The sequence below is a fragment of the Oncorhynchus gorbuscha genome, linkage group LG06 (assembly GCF_021184085.1).
Source record: "Oncorhynchus gorbuscha isolate QuinsamMale2020 ecotype Even-year linkage group LG06, OgorEven_v1.0, whole genome shotgun sequence".
NCBI classification, from domain to species: domain Eukaryota; kingdom Metazoa; phylum Chordata; class Actinopteri; order Salmoniformes; family Salmonidae; genus Oncorhynchus; species Oncorhynchus gorbuscha.
In genome coordinates, this window is record NC_060178.1 from 8,432,143 (window position 1) to 8,455,028 (window position 22,886).

At 46.1% G+C, this 22,886-nt stretch overlaps 1 pseudogene; it reads right to left on the bottom strand.

The window, feature by feature from the left end:
- Nucleotides 1–22,886, bottom strand: part of LOC124037488 — a 44,375-nt pseudogene that overhangs the window by 9,800 nt on the left and 11,689 nt on the right.

Below are 22,886 nucleotides of genomic sequence, written 5' to 3' on the forward strand. Positions count from 1 at the left end.
TAGATTACATCTGTCATCCTAATGGAGGAGTAGATTACATCTGTCATCCTAATGGAGGAGTAGATTACATCTGTCATCCTAATGGAGGAGTAGATTACATCTGTCATCCTAATGGAGGAGTAGATTACATCTGTCATCCTAATGGAGGAGTAGATTACATCTGTCATCCTAATGGAGGAGTAGATTACATCTGTCATCCTAATGGAGGAGTAGATTACATCTGTCATCCTAATGGAGGAGTAGATTACATCTGTCATCCTAATGGAGGAGTAGATTACATCTGTCATCCTAATGGAGGAGTAGATTACATCTGTCATCCTAATGGAGGAGTAGATTACATCTGTCATCCTAATGGAGGAGTAGATTACATCTGTCATCCTAATGGAGGAGTAGATTACATCTGTCATCCTAATGGAGGAGTAGATTACATCTGTCATCCTAATGGAGGAGTAGATTACATCTGTCATCCTAATGGAGGAGTAGATTACATCTGTCATCCTAATGGAGGAGTAGATTACATCTGTCATCCTAATGGAGGAGTAGATTACATCTGTCATCCTAATGGAGGAGTAGATTACATCTGTCATCCTAATGGAGGAGTAGATTACATCTGTCATCCTAATGGAGGAGTAGATTACATCTGTCATCCTAATGGAGGAGTAGATTACATCTGTCATCCTAATGGAGGAGTAGATTACATCTGTCATCCTAATGGAGGAGTAGATTACATCTGTCATCCTAATGGAGGAGTAGATTACATCTGTCATCCTAATGGAGGAGTAGATTACATCTGTCATCCTAATGGAGGAGTAGATTACATCTGTCATCCTAATGGAGGAGTAGATTACATCTGTCATCCTAATGGAGGAGTAGATTACATCTGTCATCCTAATGGAGGAGTAGATTACATCTGTCATCCTAATGGAGGAGTAGATTACATCTGTCATCCTAATGGAGGAGTAGATTACATCTGTCATCCTAATGGAGGAGTAGATTACATCTGTCATCCTAATGGAGGAGTAGATTACATCTGTCATCCTAATGGAGGAGTAGATTACATCTGTCATCCTAATGGAGGAGTAGATTACATCTGTCATCCTAATGGAGGAGTAGATTACATCTGTCATCCTAATGGAGGAGTAGATTACATCTGTCATCCTAATGGAGGAGTAGATTACATCTGTCATCCTAATGGAGGAGTAGATTACATCTGTCATCCTAATGGAGGAGTAGATTACATCTGTCATCCTAATGGAGGAGTAGATTACATCTGTCCTCCTAATGGAGGAGTAGATTACATCTGTCCTCCTAATGGAGGAGTAGATTACATCTGTCCTCCTAATGGAGGAGTAGATTACATCTGTCCTCCTAATGGAGGAGTAGATTACATCTGTCCTCCTAATGGAGGAGTAGATTACATCTGTCCTCCTAATGGAGGAGTAGATTACATCTGTCCTCCTAATGGAGGAGTAGATTACATCTGTCCTCCTAATGGAGGAGTAGATTACATCTGTCCTCCTAATGGAGGAGTAGATTACATCTGTCCTCCTAATGGAGGAGTAGATTACATCTGTCCTCCTAATGGAGGAGTAGATTACATCTGTCCTCCTAATGGAGGAGTAGATTACATCTGTCCTCCTAATGGAGGAGTAGATTACATCTGTCCTCCTAATGGAGGAGTAGATTACATCTGTCCTCCTAATGGAGGAGTAGATTACATCTGTCCTCCTAATGGAGGAGTAGATTACATCTGTCCTCCTAATGGAGGAGTAGATTACATCTGTCCTCCTAATGGAGGAGTAGATTACATCTGTCCTCCTAATGGAGGAGTAGATTACATCTGTCCTCCTAATGGAGGAGTAGATTACATCTGTCCTCCTAATGGAGGAGTAGATTACATCTGTCCTCCTAATGGAGGAGTAGATTACATCTGTCCTCCTAATGGAGGAGTAGATTACATCTGTCCTCCTAATGGAGGAGTAGATTACATCTGTCCTCCTAATGGAGGAGTAGATTACATCTGTCCTCCTAATGGAGGAGTAGATTACATCTGTCCTCCTAATGGAGGAGTAGATTACATCTGTCCTCCTAATGGAGGAGTAGATTACATCTGTCCTCCTAATGGAGGAGTAGATTACATCTGTCCTCCTAATGGAGGAGTAGATTACATCTGTCCTCCTAATGGAGGAGTAGATTACATCTGTCCTCCTAATGGAGGAGTAGATTACATCTGTCCTCCTAATGGAGGAGTAGATTACATCTGTCCTCCTAATGGAGGAGTAGATTACATCTGTCCTCCTAATGGAGGAGTAGATTACATCTGTCCTCCTAATGGAGGAGTAGATTACATCTGTCCTCCTAATGGAGGAGTAGATTACATCTGTCCTCCTAATGGAGGAGTAGATTACATCTGTCCTCCTAATGGAGGAGTAGATTACATCTGTCCTCCTAATGGAGGAGTAGATTACATCTGTCCTCCTAATGGAGGAGTAGATTGCATCTGTCCTCCTAATGGAGGAGTAGATTGCATCTGTCCTCCTAATGGAGGAGTAGATTGCATCTGTCCTCCTAATGGAGGAGTAGATTGCATCTGTCCTCCTAATGGAGGAGTAGATTGCATCTGTCCTCCTAATGGAGGAGTAGATTGCATCTGTCCTCCTAATGGAGGAGTAGATTGCATCTGTCCTCCTAATGGAGGAGTAGATTGCATCTGTCCTCCTAATGGAGGAGTAGATTGCATCTGTCCTCCTAATGGAGGAGTAGATTGCATCTGTCCTCCTAATGGAGGAGTAGATTGCATCTGTCCTCCTAATGGAGGAGTAGATTGCATCTGTCCTCCTAATGGAGGAGTAGATTGCATCTGTCCTCCTAATGGAGGAGTAGATTGCATCTGTCCTCCTAATGGAGGAGTAGATTGCATCTGTCCTCCTAATGGAGGAGTAGATTGCATCTGTCCTCCTAATGGAGGAGTAGATTGCATCTGTCCTCCTAATGGAGGAGTAGATTGCATCTGTCCTCCTAATGGAGGAGTAGATTGCATCTGTCCTCCTAATGGAGGAGTAGATTGCATCTGTCCTCCTAATGGAGGAGTAGATTGCATCTGTCCTCCTAATGGAGGAGTAGATTGCATCTGTCCTCCTAATGGAGGAGTAGATTGCATCTGTCCTCCTAATGGAGGAGTAGATTGCATCTGTCCTCCTAATGGAGGAGTAGATTGCATCTGTCCTCCTAATGGAGGAGTAGATTGCATCTGTCCTCCTAATGGAGGAGTAGATTGCATCTGTCCTCCTAATGGAGGAGTAGATTGCATCTGTCCTCCTAATGGAGGAGTAGATTGCATCTGTCCTCCTAATGGAGGAGTAGATTGCATCTGTCCTCCTAATGGAGGAGTAGATTGCATCTGTCCTCCTAATGGAGGAGTAGATTGCATCTGTCCTCCTAATGGAGGAGTAGATTGCATCTGTCCTCCTAATGGAGGAGTAGATTGCATCTGTCCTCCTAATGGAGGAGTAGATTGCATCTGTCCTCCTAATGGAGGAGTAGATTGCATCTGTCCTCCTAATGGAGGAGTAGATTGCATCTGTCCTCCTAATGGAGGAGTAGATTGCATCTGTCCTCCTAATGGAGGAGTAGATTGCATCTGTCCTCCTAATGGAGGAGTAGATTGCATCTGTCCTCCTAATGGAGGAGTAGATTGCATCTGTCCTCCTAATGGAGGAGTAGATTGCATCTGTCCTCCTAATGGAGGAGTAGATTGCATCTGTCCTCCTAATGGAGGAGTAGATTGCATCTGTCCTCCTAATGGAGGAGTAGATTGCATCTGTCCTCCTAATGGAGGAGTAGATTGCATCTGTCCTCCTAATGGAGGAGTAGATTGCATCTGTCCTCCTAATGGAGGAGTAGATTACATCTATCCTCCTAATGGAGGAGTAGATTACATCTATCCTCCTAATGGAGGAGTAGATTGCATCTATCCTCCTAATGGAGGAGTAGATTGCATCTATCCTCCTAATGGAGGAGTAGATTGCATCTATCCTCCTAATGGAGGAGTAGATTGCATCTATCCTCCTAATGGAGGAGTAGATTGCATCTATCCTCCTAATGGAGGAGTAGATTGCATCTATCCTCCTAATGGAGGAGTAGATTGCATCTATCCTCCTAATGGAGGAGTAGATTGCATCTATCCTCCTAATGGAGGAGTAGATTACATCTATCCTCCTAATGGAGGAGTAGATTACATCTATCCTCCTAATGGAGGAGTAGATTACATCTATCCTCCTAATGGAGGAGTAGATTACATCTATCCTCCTAATGGAGGAGTAGATTACATCTATCCTCCTAATGGAGGAGTAGATTACATCTATCCTCCTAATGGAGGAGTAGATTACATCTATCCTCCTAATGGAGGAGTAGATTACATCTATCCTCCTAATGGAGGAGTAGATTACATCTATCCTCCTAATGGAGGAGTAGATTACATCTATCCTCCTAATGGAGGAGTAGATTACATCTATCCTCCTAATGGAGGAGTAGATTACATCTATCCTCCTAATGGAGGAGTAGATTACATCTATCCTCCTAATGGAGGAGTAGATTACATCTATCCTCCTAATGGAGGAGTAGATTACATCTATCCTCCTAATGGAGGAGTAGATTACATCTGTCATCCTAATGGAGGAGTAGATTACATCTGTCATCCTAATGGAGGAGTAGATTACATCTGTCATCCTAATGGAGGAGTAGATTACATCTGTCATCCTAATGGAGGAGTAGATTACATCTGTCATCCTAATGGAGGAGTAGATTACATCTATCATCCTAATGGAGGAGTAGATTACATCTATCATCCTAATGGAGGAGTAGATTACATCTATCATCCTAATGGAGGAGTAGATTACATCTGTCATCCTAATGGAGGAGTAGATTACATCGGTCATCCTAATGGAGGAGTAGATTACATCGGTCATCCTAATGGAGGAGTAGATTACATCTATCATCCTAATGGAGGAGTAGATTGCATCTATCCTCCTAATGGAGGAGTAGATTACATCTATCATCCTAATGGAGGAGTAGATTACATCTATCATCCTAATGGAGGAGTAGATTACATCTATCCTCCTAATGGAGGAGTAGATTACATCTATCCTCCTAATGGAGGAGTAGATTGCATCTATCCTCCTAATGGAGGAGTAGATTGCATCTATCCTCCTAATGGAGGAGTAGATTGCATCTATCCTCCTAATGGAGGAGTAGATTGCATCTATCCTCCTAATGGAGGAGTAGATTGCATCTATCCTCCTAATGGAGGAGTAGATTGCATCTATCCTCCTAATGGAGGAGTAGATTGCATCTATCCTCCTAATGGAGGAGTAGATTACATCTATCCTCCTAATGGAGGAGTAGATTACATCTATCCTCCTAATGGAGGAGTAGATTACATCTATCCTCCTAATGGAGGAGTAGATTACATCTATCCTCCTAATGGAGGAGTAGATTACATCTATCCTCCTAATGGAGGAGTAGATTACATCTATCCTCCTAATGGAGGAGTAGATTACATCTCACAGTCCAGTGTTCAAGGCTGCATGGGATGTCTCTTAATGTCCGCTTTAGGTATAATGGAGGGAGCCGCTTGTGGATTTGACAGCTCTAATGCAGTTTCACCTCCGACCTCTATGCGGATATCGGCTAAAGCAGATCTGATTTCAAGTTTCCCTTTTCAGTTAAAGGACTAGTCTCCAACAGATTAGGATGACATTTAAGCGCTGGAGGGTAACTTTAACGCCTTGGTTTCTGCTGTGTGTACCCTATTCGCACAGAGAGGCTCTCCCGTGTGCCCCTTGACCCCAGTCTATCTATCATATCTTGTCACAGAGAAGAGAGGAGAGAGCTTTAGAATGAACCCAGTCTGCCTGTCGAACCTTCAGAAACAGAGGAGTTTCTACTGAACCCCGTAACAGACAGTGCTGACTGTCTCTCTTCATCCATAAATGATCTACTGAAACATGGAGTCCTCATTCTCTGCTAGATGAACTAGTGCTGACTCACATCCATGCTGCTACTGCAAAGTCAACTCTTTACAGATCAGAACATTGCCACTAGGCTGTGCTATACCATATAAACAGTAGAAACAGCAGCTGTGAAAAGGCCAGCTGAAAGAGGGGGGGGGGGTGAAATTAGGTCTTTCTAGGGCTGTTTTGTTTATAGAACTATTTTAACTAGTTGTATAGGACTGTTTTGTTTATAGAACTATTTTAACTAGTTGTATAGGACTGTTTTGTTTATAGAACTATTTTAACTAGTTGTATAGGACTGTTTTGTTTATAGAACTATTTTAACTAGTTGTATAGGACTGTTGTTTATAGAACTATTTTAACTAGTTGTATAGGACTGTTTTGTATATATAACTATTTTAACTAGTTGTATATAACCACCATGGCTGGGGGCAGTTCCATTTCAATTAATTCATTTCAGGAAGTAAACTCAAATTTCAGTTCTCTCATTGAAAAGCATTGATGAAAATTGGGATTGCAATTTCTGTTTACTTTCTGACCCAACCTCTGCTAACCACATGAGTAGGATTCTGCAACAAATCAATTCAGAGAAATTATTGGTAGGAAATAAGACAAAATATCAAACAAGGTTTATATAGTTAAAACAAGTTAGTACCCTTTGGCTTAAAAACTGTGCAATTTAATTAATCGTCTTTCACTTTGAAACCCACCAACGTCATGTCCACCACCTTGTAAATAACGCTGTATTTAAGGGAGCATTAAGGATTCGTTTCAGGTCTCTTGGTGTGAAAGGTTCTGGGTATTGACCAGTGGAGAGGGGTGGAGGGAGGTGGTGTGTCCAGGTCCGTTGTGTGCTGGTGGGGAATGGTGGCCAGGGGGCTCGGCTGGGGCAGGGGGGCCAGGGGCTCGGCTGGGGCAGGGGGCCAGGGGACTCGGCTGGGGCAGGGGGCCAGGGGACTCGGCTGGGGCAGGGGGGGCCAGGGGACTCGGCTGGGGCAGGGGGGCTCGGCTAGGGAAGGGGGGCAGGGGGCTCGGCTGGGGGCCAGGGGCTCGGCTGGGGCCTGGGGGCCAGGGGGGCTCGGCTGGGGCAGGGGGCCAGGGGCTCGGCTGGGGCAGGGGGCCAGGGGCTCGGCTGGGGCAGGGGGCCAGGGGGCTCGGCTGGGGCAGGGGGCTCGGCTGGGGCAGGGGGCCAGGGGGCTCGGCTGGGGCAGGGGGCTCGGCTGGGGCAGGGGGCCAGGGGGCTCGGTTGGGGCTAGGGGGGGTCGGTTGGGGCAGGGGGCCAGGGGGAGCATTCAGCTGCTGGGATCCAGGGCCCCTGGGACCAGGGGGAGGGGTGACTAGGGTCAGGGGTCACAGAAGGAATCTGGGCTTCAGGATTGTGGGAGAGGAGAGGAGAAGAGAAGAAGAGAAGAGAGGAGAAAAGAGGAGGAGTGGATGGAGAAAGAGAGGAGGATGGAGAGGAGAGGGATGGAGAGGAGGGCCCCTTTGTTTCAACTCCCCAGTAACTTCTGTTCCACCTGGCTGCCCCTCCACCCTTCTACCTACCCTCCACCTGGCTGCCCCTCCACCCTTCTACCTACCCTCCACCTGGCTGCCCCCTCCACCCTTCTACCTACCCTCCCCTTCACCCTTCTACCTACCCTCCACCTGGATGCCCCTCCACCCTTCTACCTACCCTCCTCCTGGCTACCCTCCACCCTTCTACCTACCCTCCACCTGGCTGCCCCTCCACCCTTCTACCTACCCTCCACCTGGCTGCCCCCTCCACCCTCTACCTACCCTCCACCTGGCTGCCCCCTCCACCCTTCTACCTACCCTCCACCTGGCTGCCCCTCCACCCTTCTACCTACCCACCTCCTGGCTGCCCCTCCCCCTTCTACCTACCCTCCACCTGGCTGCTCCTCCATCACTATTTACATGGACAACAGACAGCAGGCCATCACTATTTACATTGACAACACAGACAGCAGGCCATCACTATATACATGGACAACACAGACAGCAGGCCATCACTATATACATGGACAACACAGACAGCAGGCCATCACTATTTACATGGACAACACAGACAGCAGGCCATCACTATTTACATGGACAACACAGACAGCAGGCCATTGTGTAATGGGGGGGCAGACATGGCGATTCTCTTATCCAAGTCCAATGTCTCACGACCATAGGTCATAGGTCTGTCCAGCTCTGGCCAATCCCAGGGGGTTGTAGGGTGTGGTGGTAACATCCCCCTGCCCAGCTGTAGAGGGGGTGCTAGTCAGGGTTACGGGTGGGGTGGGGGGGGTTGGTGGCCAGGGTGTCATAGAGCAGCTCTGGCCAGCTGTAGAGGGGATGCTAGTCAGGGTTTCGGGTGGGGTGGGGGGGTTGGTGGCCAGGGTGTCATAGAGCAGCTCCCTGCAGCTATAGCACAATAGCACAGCTATAGCACAATAGCACAGCTATAGCACAATAGCACAGCTATAGCACAAAAGCCAGTGATAACGTATGCAGGCCAGGGATGAGATCCATGGGAAACAGTGGTGGGAAGAACATCAGGGCCCTGACCTCAAATCTCTTGGAGGCTTTGCTGCTCACACAACGTTTGGGAGGGGAGAGAGCCACTGAGGAGGGGACGAGCCTGGTCCCAGATCTGTTGGTGTTGTCTTCTCATTGTGATCATTGTGAAACCAAATGTGATAATGACCATAGGAGTTGGTAAGAAAGCACAAACAGATCTGGGACCAGGCTATGGATGGAGAGGGATCGGGGGAGGAACTTGGGACTGGACAGGGGACTGGGAGTCGAGGGAGGTCTGTTTAGGAGAGCCCATATTGATCAGGGACAGACCGAGAGAAAGGGAACACTAAAAGATGTCACTACATATTGAAAAATATCTGATTCTCCCCTTTATAACCTGTTGATGTCCCAAAAGCCACTCTGCCTCTGCCCACCTCTGCCTCTGCCCACCTCTGCCTCTGCCCACCTCTGCCTCTGCCCACCTCTGCCTCTGCCCACCTCTGCCTCTGCCCACCTCTGCCTCTGCCCACCTCTGCCTCTGCCCACCTCTGCCTCTGCCCACCTCTGCCTCTGCCCACCTCTGCCTCTGCCCACCTCTGCCTCTGCCCACCTCTGCCTCTGCCCACCTCTGCCTCTGCCCACCTCTGCCTCTGCCCACCTCTGCCCACCTCTGCCTCTGCCCACCTCTGCCTCTGCCCACCTCTATACCTACAGTATCTATACCTACAGTATCTATACCTACAGTATCTATACCTACAGTATCTATACCTACAGTATCTATACCTACAGTATCTATACCTACAGTATCTATACCTATATCTAATCATCACTTACCCAGACCACTGATGGTATATTCTGTGTCCTCAGGCTGGAGCTGGATGCAGGGCTGTTCTGGTTGACCCTCCTCATGGTAACAGAGCCGGTAACCCTGGACGACCACGGAGCCTGGAGATGGCTGCCATCGAACCAAGATGGAGGTGCAGTTGAGAGGCTCCAGTTGCTGCAGCAGTGGGGCAGGTGGCACTGTGGGGACACAAGGAAGGAGGAGAACAGGTACGAAGAGGATGATGAAGGACGAGGAAGGAGAACAGGTACGAAGAGGATGATGTGGGGACACAGGAAGGAGAACAGGTACGAAGAGGATGATGTGGGGACACAGGAAGGAGAACAGGTACGAAGAGGATGATGTGGGGACACAGGAAGGAGAACAGGTACGAAGAGGATGATGTGGGGACACAGGAAGGAAAACAGGTACGAAGAGGATGATGTGGGGACACAGGAAGGAGAACAGGTACGAAGAGGATGTTCGACACAGGAAGGAGAACAGGTACGAAGAGGATGATGATGGACACAGGAAGGAAGAGGATGATGAAGAAAATCTGTTGATGCGCCCTTAAGCAAGGCACTTAACCCCTAATTGCTTCTGTAAATCACTCTGAAGTATAGAGTCTGTTAAAATGCATTAGAAATGAATCTTAAATTGTGTCATTTTGGAGTCACTTTTTGTAAATAAGAATAGAATACGTTCTGTGTGATGTTAGTTACCTTTGATGCTGGTTTTGGGTGAGGGTTAGGCTGTGATGTTAGTTACCTTTGATGCTGGTTTTGGGTGAGGGTTAGGCTGTGATGTTAGTTACCTTTGATGCTGGTTTTGGGTGAGGGTTAGGCTGTGATGTTAGTTACCTTTGATGCTGGTTTTGGGTGAGGGTTAGGCTGTGATGTTAGTTACCTTTGATGCTGGTTTTGGGTGAGGGTTAGGCTGTGATGTTAGTTACCTTTGATGCTGGTTTTGGGTGAGGGTTAGGCTGTGATGTTAGTTACCTTTGATGCTGGTTTTGGGTGAGGATTAGGATGTGATGTTAGTTACCTTTGATGCTGGAGGTTTAGGGTGAGGGTTAGGATGTGATGTTAGTTACCATTGATGCTGGAGGTTTAGGGTGAGGATTAGGATGTGATGTTAGTTACCATTGATGCTGGAGGTTTAGGGTGAGGATTAGGATGTGATGTTAGTTACCATTGATGCTGGAGGTTTTGGGTGAGCGTTAGGATGTGATGTTAGTTACCATTGATGCTGGAGGTTTAGGGTGAGGGTTAGGATGTGATGTTAGTTACCTTTGATGCTGGAGGTTTAGGGTGAGGATTAGGATGTGATGTTAGTTACCTTTGATGCTGGAGGTTTTGGGAGTGCGGTGGGAGGTCCAGGAGGAGGGTTCACACCACCCCACCCTGGTGGCTGCAGCGATCCGGAGCAGGTAGACGGTATCAGGCTGAAGGTCTCCCAGGAGGTACTGGGTGTTGTTTTGGGCCAGCTCCACAGACAGAACCATGGCGTCTGCAGCTATATACGGTAGGACAGACAATAGGCCCAGATGTGCCCACGGGACAGTTTGGTTGGTAGAGGCTGCCACAAAACCTGGATGTCTGTAGGGCTGTGGCTGGTCAGGCTGATCTCTGGGGTACGCAGGGGCACTGGAGGAGACATTCAACCGTGTTTGAATGGATCAGTTCGAGACAAGTCGAGTGCGCAGAAACTCTAAACTTAATCCCAATATTGAGCAGTTATTTGGGATGATTTGTAGATCAGTGATTCTGCACAGTCTGAATGCAATGTAGTTAAACTTAAAACACGCACAATCATTCACACTGTCAAGTCAAGTGATGAAGTGAGTTACAGAAAGGAGCAGTTGAGAATCCCAGTTATCGGCTCAATTCCATTCCATTCTATTCATTGGCATGACAACAGTCTACATGACAACAGTCTACATGACAACAGTCTACATGACAACAGTCTACATGACAACAGTCTACATGACAACAGTCTACATGACAACAGTCTGCTTGTATGTCCTTACTCACCGTCCTCCAGAGTGTGTTGACAGACTTGGTCAGACATATGGCTAGCTCCCATCGGCATATAGGCCACCATGTAGAAAGAGTAGTTCCAGGCTGGCTCCAGGTCATCTATAATGTAGCTGGTCGTGTCGTTGCCAATCACCACCTGGTATTCCTCATTGTTTAGTCCTGGGAATGGATAGGGGAGAAAATGAAAAGGTTTTAATGTAATGTCTTACAAGGAAGATGCCTCAAATGTAAAGATCCCTTGAAAGGGAGATAAGGGGACTCAACGGTTTAAATTAATGACAAATAGATGAATAAAATAGATATAAAAGACCAGAGATTAATATCTTCAAACCCTGTGGTATGTAAACAAGTTGGTCTTTCTGCTAACAGTCTTCTTGCCCCTCAGATTTTCTGTAAACATTGAACTAATACAGAGCAGAGTCCCGTTCCCTGTGACACGTCTTTCCTACCCACAGGCCTCCAACAGTCCTAACCTGTGACACGTCTTTCCTACCCACAGGCCTCCAACAGTCCTAACCTGTGACACGTCTTTCCTACCCACAGGCCTCCAACAGTCCTAACCTGTGACATGTCTTTCCTGCCCACAGGCCTCCAACAGTCCTAACCTGTGACACGTCTTTCCTGCCCACAGGCCTCCAATAGTCCTAACCTGTGACACGTCTTTCCTACCCACAGGCCTCAAACAGTCCAAACCAAATGACAAGGAGTGTACTTTAGTCTGCATCCCCTTTTTAAACCGTATTTTTAGCAACTGTCAGCTATTATTGTTGTTTCCATTTTAAGTTAACTAATGTTTCTAGATTATCACGCTACAAATGTTTGGTCTGTTTGGTCTGGACAAAGTCGAGTAGTAGATAGCGGTATATCCTATTCCCTAAGTCCTTTTCCCTAAGTAATAAGTACTATTCTCTAAGCCCTATTCCCTAAGTCCTGCCTGAACCCTATTCCCTAACTCCAAAGTGATATTCCCTAAATCCAAAGTCCTATTCCCTAAGTAATAAATCCTATTCCCTAAGTAATAAGTCCTATTCCCTAAGTAATAAATCAGATTCCCTAAATCCTATTCTCTAAGTAATAAGTCACATTCCCTAAGTAATAAGTCCTATTCCCTAAGTAATAAGTCCCATTCCCTAAGTAATAAGTCCCATTCCCTAAGTAATAAGTCCCATTCCCTAAGTAATAAGTCCCATTCCCTAAGTAATAAGTCCTATTCCCTAAGTAATAAATCAGATTCCCTAAATCCTATTCTCTAAGTAATAAGTCCTATTCCCCAAGTAATAAGTCCTATTCCCCAAGTAATAAATCAGATTCCCTAAATCCTATTCCCTAAGTAATAAGTCACATTCCCTAAGTAATAAGTCCTATTCCCTAAGTAATAAGTCCTATTCCCTAAGTAATAAGTCCTATTCCCTAAGTAATAAGTCCTATTCCCTAAGTAATAAGTCCTATTCCCTAAGTAATAAGTCCCATTCCCTAAGTAATAAGTCCCATTCCCTAAGTAATAAGTCCTATTCCCTAAGTAATAAATCAGATTCCCTAAATCCTATTCTCTAAGTAATAAGTCCTATTCCCCAAGTAATAAATCAGATTCCCTAAATCCTATTCTCTAAGTAATAAGTCCTATTCCCCAAGTAATAAGTCCTATTCCCCAAGTAATAAATCAGATTCCCTAAATCCTATTCCCTAAGTAATAAGTCCTATTCCCTAAGTAATAAGTCCTATTCCCTAAGTAATAAGTCCTATTCCCTAAGTAATACGTCCTATTCCCTAAGTAATAAGTCCTATTCCCTAAGTAATAAGTCCTATTCCCTAAGTAATAAGTCCTATTCCCTAAGTAATACGTCCTATTCCCTAAGTAATACGTCCTATTCCCTAAGTAATACATCCTTTTCCCTAAGTAATAAGTCACATTCCCTAAGTAATAAATCAGATTCCCTAAATCCTATTCTCTAAGTAATAAGTCCTATTCCCCAAGTAATAAATCAGATTCCCTAAATCCTATTCCCTAAGTAGTAAGTCCTATTCCCTAAGTAGTAAGTCCTATTCCCTAAGTAGTAAGTCCTATTCCCTAAGTAGTAAGTCCTATTCCCTAAGTAGTAAGTCCTATTCCCTAAGTAATAAGTCCTATTCCCTAAGTAATAAGTCCTATTCCCTAAGTAATAAGTCCTATTCCCTAAGTAATAAGTCCTATTCCCCAAGTAATAAGTCCTATTCCCCAAGTAATAAGTCCTATTCCCCAAGTAATAAGTCCTATTCCCCAAGTAATAAGTCCTATTCCCCAAGTAATAAGTCCTATTCCCCAAGTAATAAGTCCTATTCCCTAAGTAATAAGTCCTATTCCCTAAGTAATAAGTCCTATTCCCTAAGTAATAAGTCCTATTCCCTAAGTAATAAGTCCTATTCCCTAAGTAATAAGTCCTATTCCCTAAGTAATAAGTCCTATTCCCTAAGTAATAAGTCATATTCCCTAAGTAATAAGTCCTATTCCCTAAGTAATAAGTCCTATTCCCTAAGTAATAAGTCATTTCCCCTAAGTAATAAGTCATTTTCCCTAAGTAATAAGTCACATTCCCTAAGTAATAAATCTGATTCCCTAAATCCTATTCTCTAAGTAATAAGTCACATTCCCTAAGTAATACATCTGATTCCCTAAATCCTATTCTCTAAGCAATAAGTCCTATTCTCTAAGTAATAAATCAGATTTCCTAAATCCTATTCCCTAAGTAATAAGTCCTATTCAATATGTCCTATTATATAAGTAATATGTCCTATTATATAAGTAATATGTCCTATTATATAAGTAATATGTCCTATTATATAAGTAATATGTCCTATTATATAAGTAATATGTCCTATTATATAAGTAATATGTCCTATTATATAAGTAATATGTCCTATTATATAAGTAATAAGTCCTATTATATAAGTAATAAGTCCTATTATATAAGTAATAAGTCCTATTATATAAGTAATAAGTCCTATTCCCTAAGTCCTATTCCCTAAGTCCTATTCCCTAAGTCCTATTCCCTAAGTCCTATTCCCTAAGTCCTATTCCCTAAGTCCTATTCCCTAAGTCCTATTCCCTAAGTACTAAATCCTTTTTAAATGTTTTATTTTACCTTTATTTAACTAGACAAGTCAGTTAAGAAGAAATTCTCATTTCCAATGATGGCCTTCCGGCCAAACACTGCCCTACCCCGGCCAAACACTGCCCTACCCCGGCCTAGGAACAGTGGGCTACCCCGGCCTAGGAACAGTGGGCTACCCCGGTCTAGGAACAGTGGGCTACCCCGGTCTAGGAACAGTGGGCTACCCCGGTCTAGGAACAGTGGGCTACCCCGGTCTAGGAACAGTGGGCTACCCCGGTCTAGGAACAGTGGGCTACCCCGGTCTAGGAACAGTGGGTTACCCCGGTCTAGGAACAGTGGGTTACCCCGGTCTAGGAACAGTGGGTTACCTGGTCTAGGAACAGTGGGTTACCTGGTCTAGGAACAGTGGGTTACCTGGTCTAGGAACAGTGGGTTACCTGGTCTAGGAACAGTGGGTTACCTGGTCTAGGAACAGTGGGTTACCTGGTCTAGGAACAGTGGGTTACCTGGTCTAGGAACAGTGAGTTACCTGGTCTAGGAACAGTGGGTTACCTGGTCTAGGAACAGTGGGTTACCTGGTCTAGGAACAGTGGGTTACCTGGTCTAGGAACAGTGGGTTACCTGGTCTAGGAACAGTGGGTTACCTGGTCTAGGAACAGTGGGTTACCTGGTCTAGGAACAGTGGGTTACCTGGTCTAGGAACAGTGGGTTACCTGGTCTAGGAACAGTGGGTTACCTGGTCTAGGAACAGTGGGTTACCTGGTCTAGGAACAGTGGGTTACCTGGTCTAGGAACAGTGGGTTACCTGGTCTAGGAACAGTGGGTTACCTGGTCTAGGAACAGTGGGTTACCTGGTCTAGGAACAGTGGGTTACCTGGTCTAGGAACAGTGGGTTACCTGGTCTAGGAACAGTGGGTTACCTGGTCTAGGAACAGTGGGTTACCTGGTCTAGGAACAGTGGGTTACCTGGTCTAGGAACAGTGGGTTACCTGGTCTAGGAACAGTGGGTTACCTGGTCTAGGAACAGTGGGTTACCTGGTCTAGGAACAGTGGGTTACCTGGTCTAGGAACAGTGGGTTACCTGGTCTAGGAACAGTGGGTTACCTGGTCTAGGAACAGTGGGTTACCTGGTCTAGGAACAGTGGGTTACCTGGTCTAGGAACAGTGGGTTACCTGGTCTAGGAACAGTGGGTTACCTGGTCTAGGAACAGTGGGTTACCTGGTCTAGGAACAGTGGGTTACCTGGTCTAGGAACAGTGGGTTACCTGGTCTAGGAACAGTGGGTTACCTGGTCTAGGAACAGTGGGTTACCTGGTCTAGGAACAGTGGGTTACCTGGTCTAGGAACAGTGGGTTACCTGGTCTAGGAACAGTGGGTTACCTGGTCTAGGAACAGTGGGTTACCTGGTCTAGGAACAGTGGGTTACCTGGTCTAGGAACAGTGGGTTACCTGGTCTAGGAACAGTGGGTTACCTGGTCTAGGAACAGTGGGTTACCTGGTCTAGGAACAGTGGGTTACCTGGTCTAGGAACAGTGGGTTACCTGGTCTAGGAACAGTGGGTTACCTGGTCTAGGAACAGTGGGTTACCTGGTCTAGGAACAGTGGGTTACCTGGTCTAGGAACAGTGGGTTACCTGGTCTAGGAACAGTGGGTTACCTGGTCTAGGAACAGTGGGTTACCTGGTCTAGGAACAGTGGGTTACCTGGTCTAGGAACAGTGGGTTACCTGGTCTAGGAACAGTGGGTTACCTGGTCTAGGAACAGTGGGTTACCTGGTCTAGGAACAGTGGGTTACCTGGTCTAGGAACAGTGGGTTACCTGGTCTAGGAACAGTGGGTTACCTGGTCTAGGAACAGTGGGTTACCTGGTCTAGGAACAGTGGGTTACCTGGTCTAGGAACAGTGGGTTACCTGGTCTAGGAACAGTGGGTTACCTGGTCTAGGAACAGTGGGTTACCTGGTCTAGGAACAGTGGGTTACCTGGTCTAGGAACAGTGGGTTACCTGGTCTAGGAACAGTGGGTTACCTGGTCTAGGAACAGTGGGTTACCTGGTCTAGGAACAGTGGGTTACCTGGTCTAGGAACAGTGGGTTACCTGGTCTAGGAACAGTGGGTTACCTGGTCTAGGAACAGTGGGTTACCTCAGCCAAACACTGCACTACCCCGGACGATGCTGAACAGTGGGTTAACTGGTCTAGGAACAGTGGGTTAATTGGTCTAGGAACAGTGGGTTAATTGGTCTAGGAACAGTGGGTTAATTGGTCTAGGAACAGTGGGTTACCCCGGCCAAACACTGCCCTAACCCGGACGATGCTGGACCAAATATATGCCGTCCTATGGGACTCCCGATAACGGCAGGTTGTGATAGAGCCCGGGATCAAACCCGGGTCTGTAGTGACGCCTCTAGCACTCCGACACATTGATCATCAACACTTCAAAAACACCTTGCCGCCCCAGGTTCCTCCTGGGTTCCTCCTGGGGCTACGCCTGTCTGAGGGTCGCTTTGCCATCAATCGGAACCTCCGGGTTTCCGTGGCAGCCGCAGGCCGCCTCCTTGCGGACTTCGTCCCGCTAAAGTGCAGACCAGGACGCCTCGTTGGGAGTGTTGAGAGGGGGCTTCGGCTCTCTCTCCTCTCCCCCGTGCGTCCTTCCTCTCCCCAGTGCGTCCTTCCTTTCCCATACGTTACACATGTAGCACTGGGGGTTAGGTTTGGGCCGCGGAGCTCCGACCGCCGACCTGAACCGGATTGAGAAGGTGAGCCCGGGCGCCCGGCTCACACTCCATTCACTTTGACTACGTCCTCAGATCAGAAGAGACAACCCGCTGAATTGCTAAGAGGAGGAAAATAAACTAACCAGGATTCCCTCAGTAGCGGCGAGCAGAGGGAAGAGCCCAGCGCCAAATCCCCATCCGTCCGGCGGCCACGGAAAATGTGGCGTACAGAAGAACTTGTTAAGGCCTATTGCCTAAATCCTATTCCCTCAGTCCTATTCCCTAAATCATATTGCCTAAATTCTAAGTCCTATTCCCTAAATTCTAAATCCTATTCCCTAAATTCTAAATCCTATTCCCTAAATTCTAAATCCTATTCCCTGAGTCCTACATCCTATTCCTTAAGTCCTATTCCCTAAATCCTATTTCCTTAGTCCTAAATCCTATTTCCTAAATCCTATTTCCTAAATCTATTTCCTAAATCCTATTTCCTAAATCCTATTTCCTAAATCCTATTTCCTAAATCCTATTTCCTATTCCCTACAGTAAATCCTAAGTCTATTGTCTAAGTCCTATTCCCTAAATTCTATTCCCTAAGTCCTATTTCAAGGCCATCCAAGCTTACGACACTTTAAAAACGGTGTCCTGTTCCTTTAAGAGCATGCAGCGAGAGGTTGAGAAGGTGGTGAGCTTGCCATTCTTCCTGATAAAACCTTGACCTCAGCATTGGCTACAACAGATGGCCTCCAAGAAAAGCTGGTCACACGTTAGACTACTAGAGCCGTAGAGGTTAGAGCGCTGCCTGCCCGCCTCCATTACCTATTGAGGTGGACTGGACTCCCCTTTTCACTCCTTTCAATACCTTCATTGTGATGTTCAAAAAGTTCAAGAACAATTTTCAACATTTCTCAGTGACCAATCGTTGCATGTAACATATTGGAGCAACAAGAACCAATTTTAGGAATGTTTGAAAAAAAAGCTGTCCACAACTCTGTAATGCTCCCCAGTGATTTCATTAGACACATATCAAACCATATTTTAATTGTCTACATTAATTGTCTATAAAATTTATTAGAGAGAGGAATCATCCATTTTTCGAGGGAGAACAGAGATTTGTGGCTTGTGGATATTACTTTTGTCATATCCTGTAATCTCTCCATCATCCCGTCTCCACCCCTCCTCCGTCACCCCGTCTCCACCCCTCCTCCGTCACCCCGTCTCCACCCCTCCTCCGTCACCCCGTCTCCACCCCTCCTCCGTCACCCCGTCTCTACTCCGTCACCCCGTCTCTACTCCATCACCCCGTCTCTACTCCATCACCCCGTCTCTACTCCATCACCCCGTCTCTACTCCATCACCCCGTCTCTACTCCATCACCCCGTCTTTACTCCTACCTTCAGCCTTCATGTAGTGAACAGAATAAGCGATGACTTTGTCAGCGTTGTAGATGGGTCTCCATCCCAGGCCAGTAGGATGGCTGAGGAGGAGATGGTTTCAGCGTGGATGTTCCTGGGAGCGCCATCACCCGGTCCTCAGACATCACCACGATGAGGCGTGCCATCAACGCTGCCCTGTCTTCTCTCCCATCACACTGGTAGATGGCATCATCCTCCGTTGTGATCTGAGTGATCAGCCAGTTTACTGTGGAGGGAAACAGAGTCATGAACTTTGTCAGCGTTTATTAATGGTATGTGTACAATGCCAGGCAAGCTTAAATCAATACTTGTATTATTTTTTATAAATGTATTACCAGGCAGGTCAATTAAGAACAAATGATTATTTACAACGATGGCCTGGCAGGTCGCCATTTGAACTACACAAAACTGCGTTGTTGTTTAAAGGCTTGTAAGTAAGCATTTCACTGTTAGGTCTACTCACCTGTTGTATTCAGCATTTCACTGTGAGGTCTACTACACCTGTTATATTCAGCATTTCACTGTGATGGTATACTACACCTGCCATTCAGCTTTCACTGTATTATTTCTACTAAATGTATTATTCAGCATTTCACTGTAAGAACAAATGATTATTTACAGCATTTCACTGTTAGGTCTACTACACCTGTTGTATTCAGCATTTCACTGTTAGGTCTAACACCTGTTGTATTCAGCATTTCACTGTAAGGTCTACTACACCTGTTGTATTCAGTGTTTCACTGTAAGGTCTACTACACCTGTTGTATTCAGTGTTTCACTGTAAGGTCTACTACACCTGTTGTATTCAGCATTTCACTGTGAGGTCTACTACACCTGTTGTATTCAGCATTTCACTGTAAGGTCTACTACACCTGTTGTATTCAGCATTTCACTGTGAGGTCTACTACACCTGTTGTATTCAGCATTTCACTGTAAGGTCTACTACACCTGTTGTATTCAGCATTTCACTGTTAGGTCTACTACACCTGTTGTATTCAGCATTTCACTGTGAGGTCTACTACACCTGTTGTATTCAGCATTTCACTGTAAGGTCTACTACACCTGTAGTATTCAGCATTTCACTGTTAAGGTCTACTACACCTGTAGTATTCAGCATTTCACTGTAAGGTCTACTACACCTGTTGTATTCAGCATTTCACTGTAAGGTCTACTACACCTGTTGTATTCAGCATTTCACTGTGAGGTCTACTACACCTGTTGTATTCAGCATTTCACTGTGAGGTCTACTACACCTGTTTTATTCAGCATTTCACTGTTAGGTCTACTACACCTGTTGTATTCAGCATTTCACTGTTAGGTCTACTACACCTGTTGTATTCAGCATTTCACTGTAAGGTCTACTACACCTGTTGTATTCAGCATTTCACTGTAAGGTCTACTACACCTGTTGTATTCAGCATTTCACTGTTAGGTCTACTACACCTGTTGTATTCAGCATTTCACTGTTAGGTCTACTACACCTGTTGTATTCAGCATTTCACTGTAAGGTCTACTACACCTGTTGTATTCAGCATTTCACTGTTAGGTCTACTACACCTGTTGTATTCAGCATTTCACTGTAGGTCTACTACACCTGTTGTATTCAGCATTTCACTGTGAGGTCTACTACACCTGTTGTATTCAGCATTTCACTGTAAGGTCTACTACACCTGTTGTATTCAGCATTTCACTGTAAGGTCTACTACACCTGTTGTATTCAGCATTTCACTGTAAGGTCTACTACACCTGATGAGAAAAGCTTCACTATTATCACAACAAACCATTGTTGGAGATCATTTGACTGACACTGTGACAATCGTGTTATTGTGAAGTCAAAGACACATTTTCATATTGAGTAGACAATAATTTAAAATTTTTAAAAAAAAAGGGTTTGTTTTAATTCTAAATGTAAATTTTTGTTGCAGGTGCGTGGAAATAATGTGACGATATCGTCAAAGGAAAAAAGAAACCCTCCGAGGGAACACTATGTGGCCGACACGTTCAATGAACAAAGTGATATGAGCAGGAGAGCAGCGTTCGGGGTTTCTCTTTTCCTTGAATATCCCATTTTAAAATGTGAAGTGTAAATTTTGATCTTCAGTACGGAGTTGTTCAGGTGTAACAGTACCTGTTGTACATCTTGATCCTGCCGTTCAGGTGCACCTCCTCTCCGTTCTTCAGCCAGGTGATGCGTGGCGGGGGCACCCCTGAGCCTGGCACACGAAGCGGGCAGTGCCAGCCCTGGGACGGGTCTGGCTCTCGGGTCTCTCCACCAGTGATGGGGGCTCTAGAGGCAGAACCAAGTGATGGATGAGGTGTGCCTCTCACTTTTACTATTTCATTTTAACTGTGCTATACACATCCAATCTATTTGTGCCGTATTATTGATAGGAAAACCCTAAGGATGGCACGAATATTCTTACATTTGTATTTTTTATTAGTGGATAGAGACAGGAAGTATTAAGAAGTTGAAACAGTAGGCCCGAGGTTTGAACCCACACTCACACAGACATACATACATACATACACCAAAGGCCGTGAGGTGTTTCTCAAAATGCCTACTACACTGCTCCGAGTACGCAAATTGGGAGTACGGGGAGGGGCGGAAGTACAAGTCTACATCAAAGTATGCGAAGCGTGGAGCATGGGAGGGCACTTCTCGAATGCGTACTCCGTTTGTAGATATTTTGAAGCATGCATCGATGCTTCAAAGGAAAGTACGCAAAGAAATATGACACAACCACGTAACAAAAATTAAGAAGGTTTTCTTGCAATCAATGGCGGCCATTATTTGAGCTGAAGCGAAAAAGAAAGAAAAATACACTCCGTCTTCGAATGCAATGTTGCCCATTCCCCTCTCGCGCGTTGCCCATTCCCCTCTCGCGCGTTGCCCATTCCCCTCTCGCGCGTTGCCCATTCCCCTCTCGCGCGTTGCCCATTCCCCTCTCGCGCGTTGCCCATCTTGTAGTGTGCGTAGGTCGTAGGTCAATAGTAAGTCAATAGATCCAACTGGCTAGCTACTACCGTTAGCTGCTTCTCAGTGCTGCTCAGCGTGAGGTAATACAGTAGGGGGAATGCTGCTCAGCGTGAGGTAATACAGTAGGGGAGTGCTGCTCAGCGTGAGGTAATACAGTAGGGGAGTGCTGCTCAGCGTGAGGTAAGTACAGTAGGGAGGTAATACAGTAGGGGAGTGCTGCTCAGCGTGAGGTAATACAGTAGGGGAGTGAGGTAATACAGTAGGGGGAGTGCTGCTCAGTGAGGTAATACAGTGAGTGCTGCTCAGCGTGAGGTAATACAGTAGGGGAGTGCTGCTCAGCGTGAGGTAATACAGTAGGGGAGTGCTGCTCAGCGTGAGGTAATACAGTAGGGGGAGTGCTGCTCAGCGTGAGCAGTAGGGGAGTGCTGAGGTATACAGTAGGGGAGTGCTGCTCAGTGCTGCTCAGCGTGAGGTAATACAGTAGGGGAGTGCTGCTCAGCGTGAGGTAATACAGGGGGAGTGCTGCTCAGCGTGAGGTAATACAGTAGGGGGAGTGCTGTGAGGTAATACAGTAGGGGGAGTGCTGCTCAGCGGGGTAATACAGTAGGGGAGTGCTGCTCAGCGTGCTGCTCAGCGTGAGGTAATACAGTAGGGGGAGTGCTGCTCAGCGTGAGGTAATACAGTAGGGGGAGTGCTGCTCAGCGTGAGGTAATACAGTAGGGGGAGAGTGCTGCTCAGCGTGAGGTAATACAGTAGGGGGAGTGCTGCTCAGCGTGAGGTAATACAGTAGGGGAGTGCTGCTCAGCGTGAGGTAATACAGCGTGAGGGGGAGTGCTGCTCAGCGTGAGGTAATACAGTGCTGCTCAGGGGGTAGTGCTGCTCAGCGTGAGGTAATACAGTAGGGGGAGTGCTGCTCAGCGTGAGGTAATACAGTAGGGGAGTGCTGCTCAGCGTGAGGTAATACAGTAGGGGAGTGCTGCTCAGCGTGAGGTAATACAGTAGGGGAGTGCTGCTCAGCGTGAGGGGGAGTGCTGCTCAGCGTGATACAGTAGGGGGAGTGCTGCTCAGCGTGAGGTAATACAGTAGGGGGAGTGCTGCTCAGCGTGAGGTAATACAGTAGGGGGAGTGCTGCTCAGCGTGAGGTAATACAGTAGGGGAGTGCTGCTCAGCGTGAGGTAATACAGTAGGGGAGTGCTGCTCAGCGTGAGTGCTGCTCAGCGTGAGGTACAGTAGGGGAGTGCTGCTCAGCGTGAGGTAATACAGTAGGGGAGTGCTGCTCAGCGTGAGGTAATACAGTAGGGGAGTGCTGCTCA